The sequence below is a fragment of the Octodon degus genome, unplaced genomic scaffold (assembly GCF_000260255.1).
Source record: "Octodon degus isolate 3935 unplaced genomic scaffold, OctDeg1.0 scaffold00032, whole genome shotgun sequence".
Lineage (NCBI taxonomy): Eukaryota > Metazoa > Chordata > Mammalia > Rodentia > Octodontidae > Octodon > Octodon degus.
The window spans coordinates 5,404,606-5,426,495 of record NW_004524608.1 but is presented as its reverse complement, the minus strand read 5'-3'; the positions used below and the strand labels follow the sequence as shown (position 1 = coordinate 5,426,495).

At 40.1% G+C, this 21,890-nt stretch overlaps 1 protein-coding gene across 4 annotated transcripts in view; it reads right to left on the bottom strand.

Annotated features, from left to right (window-relative positions):
* Positions 1 to 21,890, bottom strand: part of Cald1 (caldesmon 1) — a 202,237-nt gene that overhangs the window by 126,332 nt on the left and 54,015 nt on the right. For all 4 annotated transcript variants that reach the window (XM_023713563.1, XM_023713558.1, XM_023713561.1 and 1 more), the window contains exon 2: positions 7,912 to 7,997. The gene's annotated coding sequence lies outside the window, so the exon portion shown is untranslated. The remainder of the gene's footprint in view (positions 1 to 7,911; positions 7,998 to 21,890) is intronic.

Here is a 21,890-nt window from a genome sequence, read left to right as displayed (position 1 = left end):
CTTGGTGATTCTTAACTGACAGTCTTACACAGATGACCGATCCTACACCAGCCCAGGAACCCCGAAGAGCTGCCAGAATAGTTTATCATCTAGATGGAGAAAGGTTATATAGCACTATGTACTGAGCACAATTTTGAGAACTCCATGAATATGGATTTAAGTCTGTATAACAATCCTTACTATTCCTGTTTTATAGAAAAACAAAAGGCCCAGAGAAGGTGAGCTGTTTGCTAACATTCGCATAGCTAGTTACCTGCGCCTCCTTGACCATAAGACCTAGTCTGAAAACAACCAGCCTTGATAACTAGAGATGAAAACTGCCGGCCCCAACAGCCTACCCCTGCCTTACCTGCCTTACAGAACAGCCACTGGGGAAGAGGACAGAGGTAGAAGGTGAGGCAGGAATAGGTTGATGAGGCTGGCAGTTTTCACCTCTAGTAGTCCAGGCTGATTATTTTCTAGTTAGGTCTTATTTTGGGGGGAAAGAGGGTGGTAGACCGGCAGTTAAATCCAAGAAAGCTGGTCCCAGAATGTGTGCTTTTAATCACTACTTTCTGTTCTGTCATGCAAAACCTGTAAGTGGATGACCCAAGGTAGACTGTCACAAGGACCTCGATGATAAAATAACTAAGAAACGAGGCACTTCCGGTCAGGGAGGCGTGGCTTACCCAGAGTTCCAGTATGTTCCTACTCGATGCTTATTAATGAGGAAATAAAGACACTTTGTGCTTGGCAACCTGATTTATCGTTTCACCTAAGTAGAGGCTTAAGTTAGAAAATAAACCGAACTCATTCTAAAATCTTAAAAAATAAATGACCACAATTCACATTTTCATCTTTGCTTTGGTTTGTCCATGTAATTAGCTTTAGGCATGACGCTAAATCATCTAAGTTTATCTGGGCAAATCCAGCTTTTGTGGATCCAAAGCATACTTGAGAGGCCTCCTTTAAGGAACAGAAGACAAAATTAAGTAAACAGGGAGGCCCGGGGTTGTGGCCCCGTCCCAAGAGGGGCCCTGTGGCTGGAGTTCTGTTGACTTCCCAGCGGCTCATCTTTTATTCTTACAAGCATTCTATAAAAATGTCACAGAAACCTTACTTTGCTTTTCATTCCCACTACTTTGAAACATACTTACATTCTTCGTCTTCCTTTTAAAATGCTACATTAAAAATCAGAATTTAGAAAACAACATAGTGGGGGCAATTAGGCTTCATTCTTTGAAGCAATTTGCACAAAAGAACTTCACACACTGGCAGTGCATCACAGTGTTTTGCCTATAAACCACATAGTGAAGTATGATAGTGGACCAGAGGGCAGAGAAATTTAAAATCATGACCCTTTGCCAAGAGGAGGCCAGTGTAAAGTAAGAAGAGTCAGGCACACCAATTTATGTCAATGAATATATTAGCATATTCACCCAGTTTTCTATCCCATGGAATTAAACAAGTTTATTTTATAGGAAAGAAGACTAGCATGGCTGATGTAGTCCAGGCCTACGATAGCACCTGGGGTGGAGACTTTCCACTTCAGGCTGTATCTGAAACTGTCCACGACTGACTGACTGACTCAATTGAGTGACCAAAGTTGCCTGCATGAAGGATGAGCTGCTGCGGTGGTCGCAAGCCTCCCTCATCAACCCTAACTTACAGCTGGGTCCCTTTTTTTCCCCCAGAACTGGGGCTTCACCCACAATCTTCACACCAAGCTACATCCCTACACTTTTTTTTTCCAGAGTTTTATTGATAAACATATAGCAATGAGACAGTTTCAAATCAAATCGAGAGTACAGTTTCAACAAATAATACACTGCATATATTCTTCTTAGTGGTTAATTGCTGTACAAGATGCAGACTTGTGATCCTACTTACAAACACCATTAGAAAAAATCATTCTATTCATTAAGAGAATGCAACTATATATCTATCCCAACCACTTTGAATACACACATACAAAATGGACATTCATAGTTATATCCCATTTTTTAAAGTTCCGTTATTGAATATTATAGGTGTGTAAACTCAGCAAAATATTCTAAAAGAGTCCAGTAACCCATAATAGCAATGGGTCTTCTGTTTAACTGGCAATGTCAGAAATTATTGACCTGAGTGCCCCACAGCTCAACATAACAACATGGCTTTACTTCCTATATTTCGTCTTCATACTTTTCTACTGGATGGTTAAGACCAAGGTAAAGCAGGACCTGTGCAACAAGAGTTGTAGCTTTTAGGTCTGAGAAGGTCAGTGAAATCCCCTCAGGATTTATCCTGAAATCCTGTACCTCAGATTGTAGAACCTTTGCCAGTGTCAGCCATGTGGATGAGTCACGGCCATTGTTTGGCCAATGTGCTCTCTGTGAAAGCCTGAGAGCATGTTTTCTCTCCATGTGACTCTCCTTAGGCACACTGTACATCATCGATCACTTTCCTCTTTGGCCCCATAATCTTCTTGATCAGAAAATTTGGGACACTACCGAGGTACATGACGTTACAGTACAAGTTCTCATATGTCCTGAGTCTTAATTGACCTTAGAAGGCTAGGGCCAAAATGTTGGCTTTCCTTGTAGCCCTCCTTTTTCTCTAATTTTGGTCTGCAAACTTAGGTTGTTAACCATCCAGAAGACAAGCTTATTGTTATTATCAAACGATTTAGGCTATCAAGCTTAACCTCACTATCTCACTGCATTTCAAACATCTTAGGCATAATAAGGAACAGGTATTTTTCATCAAGTATTGATATGTTGAACTTTAAGTCCCTACATAATATGATAAAAAAACATTTAAAAATTAGATTATATTTTAAAAATAGGGTAAAGAATTCTATGCTTCTCATGTTTGCACATAAGTCCAAAAATCTCACCATATACAACCTTGAAGCAGGACAGTCCCACAATATTCCTTTTCCTGTCTCTTGCTTACATTCACCACCCCCTTCTTCTACATCTCTACACTTTAAAAAAAAATTTAAGTATGAGATAGGGGCACCCTAAGTTCCTCAGACAGGGCTCAAACTTGTGACCTTCCTGCCTCGGCCACAACTGAGTCTTTAATTTATAAACCATCAGCCAGTGATGTGGTCCAGGCAATTAGACAGGTTCCTCAGAGCCTTTCATTATAACAAATTTCTTGGCTTCCACCGGGGTTACACCCTACCAAAGTCATTGTAAATCCAAAGTACATTACTATGCTTTCCCTGTGGAACATCACAGCATAGCAACCCCACATGCTGTAGGATATCAGCTGTTTGCTCTCACGAAGGTGGGGTCAGTGGGGAGCTCTGCTACCTAGTATTGCCAGAGAATTCTGGACCATACATGTTGTTGGTCTGGGGAAGAGATCCAGGGCAAAATTTAAGGTATGGTTTCGACTGAATGTGTGTGGTTTTGCACCACTGGTAGAGTTGAAAAATCCTAATCATAACTTAGAGACCATCTGCACTGATAGGTTCTGTAAATGTGTGATACAACCAGACCCAGAAGCATGGGTATAACACACTAACGGGAGGAATTCTTTGAAGAACTTGAAGAAAATGCTCTTAGCAAAGCTTTTTCTCCAGCTTTTCCAACATGTGTTTACGTTCACCACCCCCTGCATTTTCTGGTTTCGATAAACACACTTTCCCCCAAATGCTGGATGCCCCATTGCACGATCTATCATTTTTAGTTATTAAATAACAGGACTCAATATTAATGTTGGCCTCTTCATCCCTCTTTAAGAAAGTGTTTTCAGCCAAAGATATTAAACCACTCTTTTCCCTGTCAGGAAAATAGCCAGCATCTTGAAATCACAGCTCATTTGTACCACATTGGCGTGAATATTCAGACTCCATTTGTCTCCAGCTCTTAAAGGCCGGTGTTAGAGTGAATGATGGACATTTTGTTTTGAATTAGCAAAAGGGAGGGGGTGAAAAACCCAAGTAAGAAGTTTAGCCTAAAATATCTGTTTCGAGGAATGTAGCTCTCTGCCTTTTCCTTTAGGAAAAGTTGATTTTGAAAAATTTGAGATTAATTTGACATTGTTGGACCTGGTATACAGAGAATAGTAGGAAGGAAAATGTCTCAGATTTTCACCCAAGATTGAGTGTTTGTTCTACTTGTGTCTGACTGGGGTGTTGTTGCATGGAGTCACACAAGAGGTTCACAACTTCATTTTGGTGAAACATCCCCAAGTGGACTTTGGAAGAAACTGAGTTTGTGTACAACCTGTACAACCCGTATCATAATTGGAACTTTAGGTAAGATCATTTTTTTCTCTTTGTCCAAGTTTTTAGGATGTACTGCTCACCTTCTTGTGGAGAGTAACTACCTGTATAACTACATATATATCTGTAGTCACCACCGCTCAATTTTCTTTTATCTCTTTCCTCTCTCTTCTTTCCCTCCCTTAGTCTCCTCCTCATTTGCAAAAGGTCTATTATTCACCTTTTTTTTGCTCTCTGTATTTTGTGTTTCTCATTTGACAGAAGAGTTCTAGATCCAAGCTCCTGACAACACAGTCTGTCTTTCTCCCTGTCATCTGTACCCCCATCTTGGCTGTCTTCTCTGGGTGCTATCTCTTTCTCTGCAGCCATATTGGATAGAGAAAGGAACTCCCGCAGAGTTCTTCATGAGGCAGGCTGCAACTCCCTGGCCAGAGAAATGCCATCAGTGAGCCAAGCTTACCAATCTACATATGGAGATTTGGGATGTTCTCTTAGCTTCTTTATCAGAAAGGTTTCTGGGATGCTGAGAAGATCCTAGGACCCTGTGTTCCCCTTTTACCTTGACCTCCAACTGAACTTGGGCTGTGTCTAGACTCGCTGTGTCCTTTCCTTGTTGTATCTCATAACAATACCTGGGAAGTGCTTCTTTGAGGAGGGACTGTTGGTCAGAGAGTAGGTCCTAGGCCTTTCTTATCTGAAGCTTGTTCTATAACTAGGACTAGAATTCCATAGGAAAGTGTCTTAAATTACAAGAGACCTCTTCAGTTAAGGATGGGTGAAGACCTCTTTAAGCCAGGCATGGTGGCACATCTGTGTAATACCAACATTCTGGGAGGCTGAGGCAGGAAGAGCCCAGTGTGGACAACTCAATGACTTAGCAAGACTCAGTCTCAAAATTAAAAATACAACAAAGCAAACAAAACAAAATGGATACAGCTCAGTGAGAAGGCTTGGGTCCAATCCTCAGAACTACCAATAAAAAAAAGACCTCATCAGACTCTAAATATGAAACTGAGTACTTTGGTAAGGGTATCCAGGGAGGGAGAGAGGAGAGAGGAGAGAAGAGAGAAGAGAGAGGAGAGAGGAGAAAGGAGAGAGGAGAGAAAAAAGAGGAGAGAGGAGAGAACAACTGTAAATTTCTCTTTTCATTTCATATGAAGCTTCAGCTGATTCCAAAAGTAGTGGCCCACAGTGCTTATAAAATTTCCCATTAATGCCCTTCTAAAACAAAGGCAAAGCCTGCTAGGTGCTTACAACTCAAAGCACTCATTTTACACACTCATAGGAAAATGAACTTTCTCTCCAAGCCCTGTAGCTGATGGAAATTAATGAAACACAGTCGGGTGGCACCTCCACTGGCCACCAGCCATGGTTCCTTGGAACACTCCAGCGTGGCAATTCATGATGGCAGAGCTCCTTCCTCTCACCTTCAATATTTTTCATTTTACATAGCAACACACATAAAATCCCTAATTCAGGTGTCAGTGGCCTTTTGAGCAGCTTCAAGAAAATGGACATTTTTTTCTTGGTTCCTCGGCAAACACAGAGTCAAGTACGAAAGACAAAAGAGGCCTCCAGCCCTTTGACAGCTTTTCCCACTAATAGATGATTAAAAAAAAAAGAAAGAAATCATTTATTTCTGCTAAAGAGAACTACAGGAATGAGAAAGGAAAGCACAAAGTAAAGACAATTTTAAGCCCCGGCTCCTTTCCAGTACAGTTTTCACTTCCTTCTATCCATGAGGGGTGGGAATTTCTCAGCAGATGTGCACATCCCTTGTTTTCTACGTACACACCCCTGTGCTCCCACAGCCCCTCAAACTCAGGAACTCATAGTCTTAAACTCATCACCCTTCTTCTTGGCTCCCCAAATAGTGCTCTTCTCTGGGGGGACTTTCCTACTGCTTTGATAAATAAGGAAGTATTAACGTCATCAGTGAATCACAGCTTCCCTTTTTACCTCTTTCTCCAGCCTTAACTTACTTCTGTTTGTAAAGGGCTCAGCAAGTTAGGAAAAAAAATTTTTTTTTAAATAAAAATCTGGGGACAACTTTGAGAAAATAAATTATAGGTTCAAAAGGTGGATCTTGTCATTTCTCTTTTTGTTTAGTCATTAAACATATCTCTGAAATGACTACTGTATATAAACCTACTCCAGTGTTGTGGGACGTGTCAAAGGCACATGCCACAATTTCAAAAACGATACCATGTCCAGGGGACATGTAAGCACTACGTGAAAGACTGAACTAAGTCGTATAAAATTGAAATGCTGCAGGAATTTGGGAGAGGAGAATCATAAGGAGGTCACATGGAATAAAATAAAAATCAAGGTATCTAAAAATGATGATGGTGTCACAGGCTGCACTGTATTCCTCGGAGTCACATGCTGAGGCCCTAACCCCTGGTATCTCAGAATGAAGCCATACTGGAGTGAAGATCTTTAAACAGGTAATTAAGTTAAAACAAGGTAGTTAGGGCGGGTTTAATCCTATATGACTGGGATCTTCACAAGAAGAGGAAGCTTAGACACACACAGACGCCAGGCAGGGCCTGCACAGAAAGATGACTGTGGTGATGCAAGAAGAAGAAGGCGGCCATTTTGCGAGAGATGCCTCTGAAGAAGCCAAGTCTGCCATCTTGATCCCAGCCTCGTGGCCTCAGAACTGAGAGAAAGATAATTTGGTTTTGAACTCAGTCTGTGGAATTTTTCTGTGGCAGCTTAAGGACACTAGTGTAGAGAAGAATGGATACAATCCTAAAATAATAATTACCCAAGAATGGTGCTAAATCCAACTTTTTTTCCCTACTGGGGTCAGTTTCAGCAAAACTGTAAGCAAGTGAGACTTCCTATAGTTTCTCCAACATCTACCTTCAGAACTACCCTTTCTGCTTCCCAGGTAATCTTACAGTCTCCTTCTAAGTAAAAGGGATTAATTGAAAGAAAGCAGTGCTCATTGCTCCTGAAATCACTAGCATTTGCACAAACATGAGCTTATTTACCCCGGGGAGTACGGACATCATCTCCTCTTTCTTCTTCAAGTCATAAGTATTATTTAGAGGAAATAAAAACTTCATTACTGATGAGGGATTATTTTAAGATATTTCATATGTGGAGAAAAGAAAACAATAAAAACTAAACCAGAAAGCTGGATTATCATACAGGAAGACAGTTCCCGTGTTATGGTTTGTGTCTAGGTGTCCTCCCAAAGCCTCATGCAGTCTTGGGGCAGCTTCTGGAGTTTGTGATTGATTACTGTGGGTGTGGATGTTGTACCTGCCCTGGGGCAGGTAATTTGCATTACAGTATAAGAAGGAAGGCAAAGCTAGCTGCATGAGCTGCTGCTACTCCTCTTGAGCTCTCTCTTGCTCTTTGCCACCACCATGAAAGGTTGCTTTCTGCTATGTGCCGCTCTGCCTTGGAGCCAGCTGAGTATGGACTGAAACCTCCTCCAGTAACTGGGAGCTAAATAAACCTTTCCTTCCTTCAATTTGAGTGTCAGGTATTTGTCTCAGCAACGAGAGAAGAGTAACTAAGACATCCCCCCAAACTTGAAAGATTCTAAATGACTGACTGGCAAATAACCTAGGAGGGGCACAGGAGGGAGGCTGTTTCTTACAATGAGCTTGTAGGTGCAACAATTTAGAAACACCAGGCAGAGGGACTGTGTAATTGCTAAGAGTAGAAGCCAAAGAAAGGTACCAAATTTTACTCACAGTAAAGCAGTCGGATGTTCACTCCTGAGCCTGCTGGTGATCGCCAAACCCTGTAGATTGGATGATCTGGAAATATTTTTTGATACCTGGAATAAAAGGAAGATTGAAACGTAAGTGGAATGAACTTTGGTGAATGTGGACAGTACATTTTAAAGTATCACTTTTCTACCAGGTATCATGGTTAATGAAGGCATTAAGAGGAGGACCCGTGAGATAGCTCAGTAAACTAAGCGCCTGCTTAGGCAAGCGCAGGAGCCGAGGTTCGATCTCTGGCACCACATGCCATGTGAGACCCTGTACTGAACACATTCAAAACAAAAAAAGACATGAAGGGGAAAATAGACCTGGGATAGAAATAGCTATTGCATATTTGCATTTTAAATAAAATAAATACTGCTATTACAGTCAATCCCTGAAATATTCAAATCATTATGTAGTGGAAGTTTTATATTTAAGCAAATGCTCTGACAGTGTTAATATTTATATGTCTAGTTTTTTTTTCCTTGTTCCCAGTTCCTCCAGCATTTTTATTTTAGCATCTGGAAACTAATAAAAGGGAACATAGAAAAAGAGAATGCTCTAAGTGGACAGAAAGCAACTGTCTGGTCTGTAGCCTTTGTGTGTGCTCATGAACTATTTTGTTAGTGAGAAGTAGGCAAGGATTTAGAAGACAAAACCTAAAAGGAATGGCAAAATGACTAAAAGTAGACTTTGTCTTCTGGTAACTCTTTTCTTTTAATTTCAGATTTATAGTAAAAGAGCCAGCAAATGGATGAAACTTTTACGCTCTGTTTTAAGGTTTTAAGTGACTTGACAACTTCACATAGAGATCACTTAGCTGCTCCTCACTTTATCTGTTCATAAATTGTCCAACACATAACTTCCAGCTGATCTGGCACAGGAGCAGGTGCCCAGCTTCCCTGCAGGCCCAGCTGTGTCTAGACCAGACAGGGCAAGGAAGGAAAAGACCCAAGGTGAAAGAGGGCGAAGAGAGGGAGGGAGCGAGACACGTTTGGCATGTGAGCCTGCCTGCCTTTCCCCATTCTGACTCCAGCCAGTGGCAAAGAGCCAGCTACTATTTATTGCTCCTTTGATTTAACCTTTTACTCAGGCATGGGACAACGTAGGTTTTATGTGAAAACATTCAGTATGAGAGAACTAAAGTGAAACAAAAGGAAAGGAAGAATTCTCTCCTTTTGATCAGATGTTTAGCTCTCCAAGGGTGGTGATTTTCTTAGAGCCCTCAGGAAATCTCCAGGTAAAGCCATTCAGTAGCAGGAGAAGTGGTAACTATTTTTCTAGGTTACAATGGAAAAATATCACTAATACTTGCTCTCAAAAACTGATTACAATCATTCTTTAAAGTGTAAAACATGGGGCTGAGGAGATAGCTCAGCAGTCTGAGCACCTGGCTGGCAAGTGCAAGGACCTGGGTTTGATCTCTGGTACCACTTGCTGTGCTGACCCTGGAACTGAGTGTGATGGTGGCACATGCCTGTAATTCCAGTACTGGGGAGTCTGAACTGTGTAGTGAGACCCTGTATCACATAAAATAAAAAAGAAAGGCACCATTTCCTAAACAGATGCCTAGGGATAGGATCTCAAATGACAACTAACTGTAACAGGCAATCATCGCAGAGGTGAAATGAAGAACCAGCCAAATAGCTCAGTGGATTAAAGCACCTGCAAGTAGGCCCAGGGGCCAGGGTTTGATCCCTGGGCCTGCCAAGTCCACCTGCCCCCAGGGCGTGCTGAGATGGATTGAGACTGGAAATGATGGCGCACACCTGTAATGCCAACACTTGGGAGACTATAAACAGGAGAATCGCCAGGAGTCTGATCTAGTAGTGAGACCCTGAACACCCTGTAGACCCTTCCCTAAAATACAAAAAAAAAAAAAAAAAAAAAAAAAAGTGAAATGAAAGATGCTTTATAAAAATGTTTAACTCTATGGTAACAAGAATAATGAATTAAAGAATTCAATAAATTTAAAAAGTTACCTTATGTAGTTGAAGACTAGACAATCCCTGTTTCGTAAAATGCTGCCCATGCACCATGGAAGTGACAAAGCCAGGGCCACGTGCCTTGTGACCTTGGCACTCATCCGACCGAGGGGATTGAGGTTCAGATGGCATCACTAGGGCACACAGTGCTGAACGGAGTGATCCTACCCAAAAGCAGTCCTCAAATGTGACACTAGGGTGGCTGAGGACCCTTCCTGCCCTTAGAGTGTCAAGGATGCACGTGGCCACTTTGTACTCAGTGCCTGGGAGGACTGATGTCCCCTCCCTGGTTCATGTGGTGAATGTGGGTCTACATGCGCTCCGTTCAGTCTTCTGTGTTAGACAATAATGCGGACTATTTGTTAATAACTGAAGAATGAGAAGCTCTAAGACATACTCTTTGGAATAGGAAAGGAATGGCAAATAGCTGTTTCCATCATAGTTGGCGTGGAGGTACCTAATTTGTGGGGATGGATAATGAAATGAAATATTTAAAAACAAGTCCATAGGTTTTAATCAAAAATAAGCCAAGGACAATAAAACATAAATAACTGTCTCTTTTATATTTATAGTTGAGTATGGGGGCTCAGACTACAGCAAAAAAGCAAAATCATGTGATCATAAGGAACCTGGGGTCATTGAAATAACTACTAATGAGGAAATTGACCTTGAACAAGTTATTGAGCCACTTGTGTTTTCTCAGTTCTTTCGTCTGTGATATGAAGCATTTGGAATAGATATTTTTGGTGATGGTGGTTTTTTTGAGATAGGGTCGCACTATGTAGCCAAGCCTAGCCTCTAACTTATGATGATCCTCCTGCCTCAGCCTCCCAAGTGCTGGGATTACAGATGTGAACCACCATGCCCAGTTGGAATAGAATCTTAAGAGCCCTTCAATTTAGATGGTTTATGTATATTATGTGATAGTTTAGGGAAAAATGTATTTGATGTCCCAATGTCTGTGAACGACCCTATGGCTATGGGTAACACATCAATTGAATTCTTCCTTTACAGCACCTAACAGGTGCTCAAGAATAATATCACTTTTCAGGGCTACCTTGCTGTATCCCTTCTTTATCATTTGTAAGAAGTGAGTGAGTTTTATAGCTCTGAGAGACACACTAATATAAAACATGATAATATCATAATTATTGAGCATCTACTGTGTACAAGGTAGTTGACATCTATAATCTTATTTAACCTTCCAGTAGAATAAGTGATTTTCTGGCAAGCACAAGGGCCTGAGCTCAATCCCTGGTTCTGCAAAAAAAAAAAAAAAAAAAAAAAAAAAAGTTGAGACTGTCTGAGAATAGGATTGCTACCCCTGCTTTTTTCTGAGGTGCTGGGGCATGTAATATTGTGTTCCATCCTTTGACTTTCAGCCTGTGAATGTCTTTATGAGTTAAATGTGTTTCTTGTATACAGCATATTGTTGGATTTTGTTTCCTAATTCACTGTGCCAGTCTATTTCTTTTAATTGGTGAATTGAGTCCATTTACATTGATGGTTATAATTGAGATGTACTGAATTATGATTGACATGTTATTTACCAGTCATCATTTACTCCTTTTTCTCCGTGTTTAATTGCTTGCCCTATTTAGTTGGTTGCATCTGATCTCATTCATGGAGTTTTGATCATTTTGGTCCCTCTCTAGAACATCTTTCAGGAACCTGTGTAGGGTTGGCTTTGTCATCATGAAATTCTTTAGTTGTTCTTTGTCTTGGAAGTATTTCACTTCTCCATCAAGCTTGAAAGACTTGACTGACCTTATCAGATCCAAAAGCTACCAACTCTTGTTGCATAGGTCTTGCTTTATCTTAGTCTTAACTGTCCAGCAGAAAAGTTTAAAAATGAAGTATAAGAAGTAAATCCATGGTGTTATGTTGAGCTGTAGGGGACACAGGTCAACAATTTCTGACACTGCCAGTCAAGCGGAAGACCCAATACTCTTATGGACTAGTGGACTCTTTTAGAATATTTTGCAGAGTTAACACACCTATAATATTCAAATGATGGAACTAAACAAGAAAGGGGATACAGATGAATGTCCATTTTGTATCTTTGTATTCAAAATGGTTAGGATATAGTTACATTCTCTTAACGAATAGAGGGATTTGTTCTAATGGTGTTTGTAAATAGGATATCATGTCTGCATCTTGTACAGCAAATAACCACTAGGAAGACAGTATGCAATGTGTTAATTATTGAAACTGTCATACCAATTTGATTTGAAATTGTCTCATTGCTATTTGTCTCTCAATAAAATTATGGAAAAAAAAAGATATGTGGCTAAGACTCTGAATCTGATTTTTGGTCATCATATTAGAGACACTGGAGGAAGAAACCAAAACAAAGGGCAGCCAAGGGCTCAGCTCCCTGGTTCCACCAAAAGAAGAAGGAGAAGGAGAAGGAGAAGGAGAAAGAGAAAGAGAAGAGAGTTTGAGATTCATCATTATCCTTGACAGAGTTGGAATTAAAAGCCAGGTCTGGCCTACTCCAAAGCATAACTATACAATCTCCATAGCTGCCAACAGGGATTATTTTGAGATCCATTACAAAAGTATGATGTAAGGAGGTTTTAATCAGATTACTAAGGGTAGGCAGACTGAGTTAGGTATCTTCTTTTAATAGAATAGCTTGTGGCAGTCCAGTACTGTCACTGGGAACATCCGTGAGATCTGGAAAAAAAATTTTTAAAAAGCCAATCCCCAAAAATCTTAAAATATATTTAAGGGGATCAAAAATCTGGATAACCAAAATTCTGAAGGGAAGGAACACACTGGAGCAATGAGCTCCTGTTCAATAATTTTCCTCCACAGTGTTTGCTGTCCATAACATACAAAATACAAATAGAATAGAAGATGAAGTGGGATGTTTCTGAGAAATAGAGTAACACTTCTCACACAGCTGAGCAGGACAGTCTTACAGCTTCAGGAGGAAAGACCATTTTGGGGTCGATAAAGCTATTCTATATCTTATTCATGGATCATTGTGACAAAAGTGTATAAATTCAACAAAACATGCAGAATTATGCACTAAAATAGTCAACTTTGTGGTGTGTAAATTATACCTTGCTGAAAGATGGAAACCAGGAAGAAGATGAAGAGGAGGAAGAACTCATGTTGGGACCCATGAAGTGCTGATTCATGGAAAAAAGGTAAGTTACAGGTTGCTGAGCCAGATGAAGTGTCATAAGAGTTATAGATCACCTCATTCTATTCAATCAAAAAGATTTTTCCCCATCTCCATCAAACTATCAAAGGATAAAGTAGTCCATTTCTGAAAGAGAGTGGTATCATCTAGTACCTCACTTGGCTACTCTTATGGGAAAAAGGAAAACCAAATCTTGGTCTCTATTTAACAGCATACCCCTGAAATAATTCCAAATTGATTATAGAGCTAATGTGTTTCCCTTTCAGGGAGAAAAGTGGAAGCTATCTTCATGACCTTGGGATAGACAGAGATTTTGTAAATAGCACATAAAGAACCAAAATAGAAATGGTACCAAATTAAAATGAAGAATCACAGTGACAATAAAAAGCTAAGCCAATAGAGTGATAAAAAAATAGTAGTAATGCAAGAATGTTTCAAAGAACATGTATCCAAAATATATAAATAGCCAGTGTGGTGGTGCATGACTGTAATCCCAGCACTTGGGAGGCTGAAGCAGGAAGATTATTGTCAGTTTGAGACCAGTCTGGGCTATGAAGAGAGCTCAAGGCCAGCCTGAACTGCATAGCAAGGCCCTGTCTCAAACAGACAAAGAGAACCAAGCCAAACAAAACAAAATATATAAAGAGCTTCTGCAAATAAATAAGAAAAAGGTAGATGATCCAATAGGAAAGCAGGAGAAGACTTCAACTGGCACTTCACAAATAAAAGTTACAAAATGGCCAACAAGCATATGAAGTACTCAATATGATTGATCACTGGAAAAAATTAAAATTAAAATTAGAGTAAGCTAGAACTATGCAAGACTTGAATAGCTAAAATTTAGAAGAGCAACATGTAATTTAAAGTGTTGGTGAGCAACTGAAGCTCTCGTGCGCTGTTATGGGGATGTGAATTTGCAAATCACTTGGGAAACACATTTGGCAGTAGATACTGGAGTTGAATGTTTGTATAGCCTGTGACTTGGAAACCTTAATCCTAGTCAACTATTAGTATGCTATGTCCCTAATATACTGCTATCCACAAAATGGAAATAATCTTAATGTTTATCAGTAGCAAAATAAGTTGCATTAAGCAAACAATGAAATACCATACAGCAGTTAGAATGACCTAAGTATTGTTCAGGCAGTCAACTTCAGAAACAGAATAATGCATGACACACCATGAAACTATGTGATTCCATTGATAGAAAATTCAACTACAGGCACAGCTAATCCTTGGTGTAGAAATCAGAGTAATGGTAATCCTGAGACAATGAAAATGTGGGGGGTGGACTCTATGGGGGAATTAAAGGGCCCCCATGGTGCTAGTAATATTCTTCCTTCTCTTGGTGAGGATGCTGACTACAACACTGTGCCCCTCTTGGGAGAATACATCCAATTATACAACTGTAATTTGTGTGCTTTCATGTCTAAACATCACAGGAAAAGATTCTTCATATGGCATGTCCCTAGCAAAAGATCAGAATGATCTGGAAATTTATGAATCCACTATTTATGAAATCATGAAGGTTCTACCTCTCTGGTCATGTATTATACCAGTAGAAAAATAAAATAATAAAAAGAAAGACAAACAATGGGAGAAAACAAAAAGGTAATACAAATCGGTATACTCTGCTGAAGGAAAACCATAGTTGGGAAGAAGCCTGGGATCAATTTGGTGAGTTATTTCTAAATTAAAAGTCAACACTGGATTATTTACCAGTGACTTTGTGAACTTTCCATATATATATTTTGGCTTACCATATCATAGAAGAGAAATATTGAATGTTTTTGCAAGTGGCCCATACCAAAATAATTCAAGTACAGGGACTACTGATCATTTTAGGATGCTGTAAGACTTCACTCTCTACAAAGTCTCCCTTTGCTCAATGTCTGCTGTTTCTCCTCCTCATATTCTAACACCCACCTTCCTAAACCTATTTCTACAGGCTCAGACATGTATCAAGATATTGAGCAATAACTTTAAATTTTTTTAAAGGGTGTGTGGAGATGGATTAAGGGTGCAGATTGGATTAGCATAGTTCTGACTGTGGCTGAATGAAGTTACTGAAGACAAAAGATGCACCCTGGGTGTGAAGAGAACCAGAAAATAGGCTTGTAGCCTGAATGGAATAAAAAGGGAGAGGGAGACATGCTGTTGCTACTTCCAGCTTCTTGCCTGCCCTGCCATGGACTATTTTTCCTCTGTCTGTGACCCCCTGACTTGGAGCCAGCTGACTATAGAGTGAAACCTTTAAAAAGTGTGAGCTAAAAATGCCCTTTCTGCCTTTAACTTGTGGGTAACAGGTATTTTGTCTAGCAATAAGGAAGTAACCCAGATGAGCAGGAAACTATAGAAGTCATTTTCATAATCAAAGAAAAAGTCAATTACTCAATAAAAGGATTCTTTTCGGCATTCTGTAAAAAACAGCTTTACTGGATTGTGGTGAAAGCTTTCAACAATGCTACTGGATTGAAGTTTTTCCCTTTAAGAGAGCACTGAATTGTAGAAGAGAGGCTGTGAGGTTGTACAAGCCTCTAAACTTAATAAGAGGAAAAGCCTTAGAGAAATTATTTTTTTGAGTGTGATACTTCGGTTGTATAATAAAGATACAATAACTATCTTGGAAGGGTATTTTTCTGCCTTAGACTTCTTAGCATTTTGTCAATGCCTTGGTGTTAGTATTACCAGAGTGATGTCATTGCATAAGTCCATTCTTCTTTACCAGGAGACATGGTCTTCTAAATAAATCTATCCCAAGTATTTAGCATATTCCCAGGCATATAACATAGGCTTCATGAAATTTTGTTGGGTGAATGGGTGAACAAGTGAACAGGGTAACATCTAATGCGCTTATGTAGTACTCAACGAAGCACTGCTACAAGCACCAAGGGTATCATTAGTCCCTTCTCTTCCTACTCTTATTCTATGTTTGGAAAGAAAATGGCTAATCCCTTACTTGTTTCTATATTGACAGGTGGCAAGGACTGGCAATGCTAGGTGGGGAAATTTTTCTGAATTCTTACAATCTCAAGGGGCACAAAGGATGAATCCTTGTATATGTTCTCAGAGATGTCGATTTGGTAGATGTAGAAAAGAAATTTTCTCTGTTGCAATAGAATAAGTTCATAATAGTACAAAGAAAGGGCTTTGATGTCTTAAAACAGCCAATTTTGATATAGCTTTCCCTATCATCTCTTGGATGGTCATTTAAGAATAATCTATGCTGCTATTTGTGTTAGTGAAGATCTTTCCATTTTTAGCAGAAGGAGTGTGGATTTTTGCAAGCACCACAATTTCTGGACAGATGAGCAGTAAGAGCGTATCCACAGCAGGGCGAACTTCATATGTTTATTTTTAAGTTTTAAGAAAAGTTCTCTACTGGTCTGAAGCAAATAAGAAAAAGTCATTTATGGCATTGTGAAATTTCTGAATTTCTCATGGGAAAGTAGCTGATGTCAGTGTTTGATAAGCTTCCCATAGCTACAAACATGCAAGATGTGGATTTTTGATAAGAATGTAATTTCTCTCTTTATAGAGCCATGGATTACCTGCAGCTGGAATTTTTAAAAAAATCTTTTACTTATTTATCTGGTACAGGGTTTCACTACGCAGCTCAGACTCATAGTGATCCTCCTGTTTCGGCCTCCCCAGCACTAGGATTATAGACTTGCACTACCATACCTGGTTTTGCTGGCCAGCTCAGTAGGGCTGGCACAACACGTGGTACCAGGGATTGAGCATAGGTACTTTTGATTGCCAGGCAGGCACTTAGACCTCTGAACTATCTCCCCATCCCCTGAAGCTGGAATTTTGTATAGCTACTACACATCAAAAAAAGATACAGTATGGATAATCAAAAAAAAAATTCAAAGATTGTGAACCATTTCTCTTGTCATTGTTATCATTGCCATCACCATCATTGGTATCAACAAGTACCAGAGTTTCTTGTGTTGTTCGTAAGACATGAGGTTAACTGCTTGGGCTCTAAGAGGAGCTATATTTCAGTTACTCTTCTCTCATTGCTGTAACAAAATACCCAATACCCCAAATTAAGGAAGGAAAGGTTTATTTAGTTCACAGTTAGTGAAGGTTTCAGTCTGTACTCAGCTGGCTCCAAGGCCGAGTGGCACATGGCAGAGAGCTACTGTTCATGGTGCAAAGAGAGTGGTAGCAGCTCAGACAGCTATCTAGCCCCTACCCCCTCCTTACATTATAAAGCAGATTACCCACCCCAGGGCCAGGGTGAAGCGCACACATCTGCAATTCCAGCATTGGATCATGAATTAATCACAAACTCCAGAAGCCACCCCTTGACTACATGAGGCTTGCGGGGGACAACAAACCACAACAAGCTGGGAATGGTGGCACACACACATAATTCTAGCACCCTGGCAGGTCAAGGCAGAGTCCAATTCAGATTGCAAGGTCACATCCAATCTTGGCAATTTAGTGAATTAGGGAAACCCTGCCTCAAATATGAAATTAAATAAGTATTATATAACTTTGAATAAGGGTTGAGGATGTGTATAAAGGCTCTGGGTTCAATTCCTAGTACCACTATAAAAAAAAAGAAAGAAAATAAGAAAAGAAATAGTACATTTACTTTTTAGATACATTAAATTCTCTAACAGATGCAATCTTCTTGACTCTTCTGTGTGGTATGTGCCTGTATGCAACTTTGTAAATTAATAGAACTTATTGAGAGAGAAGCAAAGATTAGAAAAGTCAAAGCTAAGAACTATAGTTGATAAACATCATAGGCATCCCTTACCTTTGATCTGTAGAATTTAGCATCCAGGCACACAGGAATGGTAGAGTAACTACCAGTGCAGCTAAATTGAGCTCCATTAATTCTATTAGACTCTCGCTGGGGAGATAGCTCAGCTGGGGAGATAGATAGCTCAGTAGAATAAGTGCTTGCCTGGCAAGCACAAGGTCCTGAGTTCAATCCCTGGTACCCCCCCCCCGAAAAAAAAAAAAGAAAGAAGGAAAGAAGATACAAGGTTTGGGGGGTTTGCATTTTAGCTCAGTTGTTTAAAGCGCCTGCTTGGGCAAATCTAGTCAGGAGCTGGGGTGCACAACTTAATCCACAGCTCCACATGCCTTAACAGACCTGTCCTTAAGGCAGCCTGAGTCAGAAAAAAAAATCCTTCTGAATTCTATTAGACTGTCAATTTATTTAGCCTCAATAATCAAGCTAGTTCTTAGGAATTTTGGATATTCTCATAGAAGCAGCATCCTAAGCAACACTGCTAGTTGAGATTACATGTCATCAAGGCAGTTGGACAGTTCATCCAATCAGTCAGTTCTGGGAAGGTTAGGACACATTTCAGTGATGTAGCAACTTGGTTTTCAGGTTTCTGTTTCATACTATGTTCCTGTATGAAGTATTGTTCATCTTTGCCTAGTGTTATTTTTGACTACTGATTGAAGACAGGGATGTGTATATATTCCTTTTATGTCCCATTGGTCAAAGTAAACAAAAGCCAAGTCAAAAACGTACCCAAAGCAAAAGGACTATGTTCTTCTTTCCTTCTTTCCAACAAGCCAACACCTCCTGTCTGTTGTGGTTTGGACCTGGCGTGCTACCCCAAAGCCTCACGTGTTCAGAGATGGGGGTTTGGGAGTGGGGTTGGAACATGAGGTGCTATGCTCATCATTTAATCTCACTGGATTAATGTATTAATAACCTCAAAGATTAATCCCTTGATGAATTGACAGATGGTTATGCTGCTGGGAGGTGGGGCCTGGTCTGAAGAGGTGCTTACTGGGGTGTGACCTGAAGGGTAGATCTTCCTCTCTGGTTCCTCCCTTCTGTAAATGCCTCCTGACTTTATGAGATGAACAGCTGCCTTCTGCTAGACCTTTCCAAATGCCATTCCTGCTTGGAGGTCATTCTGCTGTGGATTAGCTCCTCAGAAAGCCATGAGCCAGAACAAACCTCTCCACCCTTTAGTTGTGTGTTTCAGGTGTTGTATCCAGTCATCAGAAGTGACTAAGACACTGCCTCTTTCCTCCACCACAGAGCTGTGTGCTAAGACTTAATCCCAACTCTGGGCTCTAGCTATGTTAAGCACAAAATGCTGACACAGGGGAGTTGCAGGAGCGACATGTTGTAGGACTTAGGGTGCAAGTCTGAAGCTATAGTGACTTTGTCTTATCCATGTAACAATGGGTCATAATGGATGTCACTCCTCTGTTTTTCATAGGTCAGCCCCTGCTTTGTGTATTTGTACCTGCCGCTGAAAGAGTAACCAGTGAAGGCTGCAATCTCATGGCCTTTGTGTTAGAAAACTAGTAGAACGTCTTCATCACTCTGTCTACTCAGTATCATCCACGTATCCATCCGTTATTGTCTAAGATGCCATAGACACCAGAAAACACAGCAAAGTAACAATGCACAAGGGACCATTTTGAGCACAGGGCCCTGGGAAGGTCCAGTGGAATTCTTTGGATCAGTCTCCTTTTGACTTTTTCCCATAGACCTCATTCCCACATTAAAATGTTTGGAATGCTTCATAGGAATGAAATGGCTTGGTCCCTGGGCAATTATGCTTCTGTTGCCAGGGAGATCAGCTATCTGTGGACTGATTTCCAGGTTACTAGTGGCATCAAAATGGGCTAAGAACACAAACATACAACACTTCTTCAGCCAATAGAACTTTCACATCCCTTTTCTCAGATGACTTTCATAGCAATTCTAGAGGCCAGTAAGACACTTATTATTGACAGCATTTTATAGATGGGTCCTAGAAAGTCACAAGGAGGCTACGTGGTTTACCCCAGACTCAGTGGTGGGGAGAGTAGGCTTCAAATTGGCTCTGCTCTATTTGATTGTTTATCAAGCAAGTTTATCTAGCAGAAGGTTTTGTGTTTTTTTTTTTTTTGGTATTTTAGGACAAATCAATCACTATATTTGTTCTTAAACAAACGTAAGATTTGGTCCGTCCACTGCTTGATTCCTAACTGCTCTCATAGGCCAAATACTTTCATATAACTATTGTAAGAATTGATTCTTCAGGGCCCTTTCAGTTTTGCCTGTTTTTGCAATAATCATATAGCAGGCAAGGGTAAGAAATGGTAAGTATTTCATCCAACTGTGCTAACAATCTCCAAGTATTTGAGGCCTTCTGTGAAAGTATGGTGGCCCATTACGCCAGCTGCCCACATACAGTCCCCTTCCCAAGTGTTGTCACTTGTGAGCTGTGTGATATGAAATGTGCAGTCGCATGAGATTTCCTTGTTGAAATAGTAGGAAGGGTTCAGAGTTATTTCTGTAAACTCAGCTCTCAGGTGATTAAATCCTAAGGATCTAACGGAAGAACGAGTCCTGTCTACATGTGTTCCACTCAGTAGGTCGTTTTGTGAAAAACATTTCTCTCAGGGAGAAGAAAGAAAAGTCTCCTCTTCCTATCTCCTGAGACAAACAGGTCTGACTTAAAGGTGGAGCAATATCTTGATTCATGGATGCCTCTGTTCTCCAACAACTGGATTCACAAACAGAAGCCTGACAACATTTTGCTTCTGTGGCTTCTCCACACTGGGTGACAAACACAACTGCAGAAGTGTCCCTTACATGAACATTCATGCAACCAGCTTCCCCAGAATCATGGATCCAGTTGAGTTTGTACTCTGAAGCACCACTCTTCGAGCTTGCTAAGAATACAGCAAAGATGGAGAAAGTCAAGATCCCTGTCCCGACAGAGCTGACACTCTTCTGGGAAAATAAATACTAACTTATTTATGTCTTTTTTTTTTTTTTTTGTGGAACTGGGGATTGAACTCAGGCCCTTGCGCTTGCCAGGGAAGCACTTATTCCACCGAGCCATCTCCCCAGCCCCTTATTTATGTCATATTAATTTCTCAATCTCCAGTGCCTTACATCACTTGGAGATAATATTGGCTTCTCAATAAATATGTGGTAAGTAAATAGATAGTGCTTCCAGATACTCAGCCATTTCTACTTCTAAATCCTGATGAAAACATATTCTCCAGTGCTCTTCCTAGGCAGAAGTTACCACAAAACAGACAGTTGCAACTGAACTGAAGCCTCGTACTGTCCTTTTTACATGCAGTCATGTTAGTTGGTTAATGACAATTTGGACAATACCCAAACTTCAACCTCTTATAACCATAAACATAAAGCAAAGATGATATCTTTTTTTAAAGTATGTGTTTTTAAGCAAATGAAAGATAATCTATAGATATGAAGGGTCAATGAATCCATTTCTAAATTAGAGAAATACTTTAAATGAAATACCTCACAATAAGTTATCTCCAAATCATAAGCTTTTTCTTTAAAAAAATCTAACAATGTTCCAATTGATTATGCCAATAATCAATACAAAAATCAAAAGCTTCATCAATATTTATAACTGGGTTGATTGTGTTAAATTAAAAGGATAATTAGAGCCTACTGTGGTGGCATATGTCTGTAATCCCAGCACTCTGGGAGGCTGAGGCAGGAGGATGGCAAGATCAAGCCCAGTGTGGTCTGAGGAATTTAGCAACTTAGCTAGACCCTGTTTCAAATTAAAAAATAAAAATAAAACACAGCTGAGAGTATAGCTCAGTGAAAAGGTTCTGGGTGCAATCCTTTCAATTCAATAGGGCCGAGGAGATAACTCAGCGACATAAGTACCTGTCTGGCAAGTGCAAGGTCCTGAGCTTGATCCCCAGTAAAAAAAAGAAAGAAAGAAAGAAAGAAAGAAAGAAAGAAAGAAAGAAAGAAAGAAAGAAAGAAAGACAGAAAGACAGAAAGACAGAAAGACAGAAAGACAGAAAGAAAGAAAGAAAGAAAGAAAGAAAGAAAGAAAGAA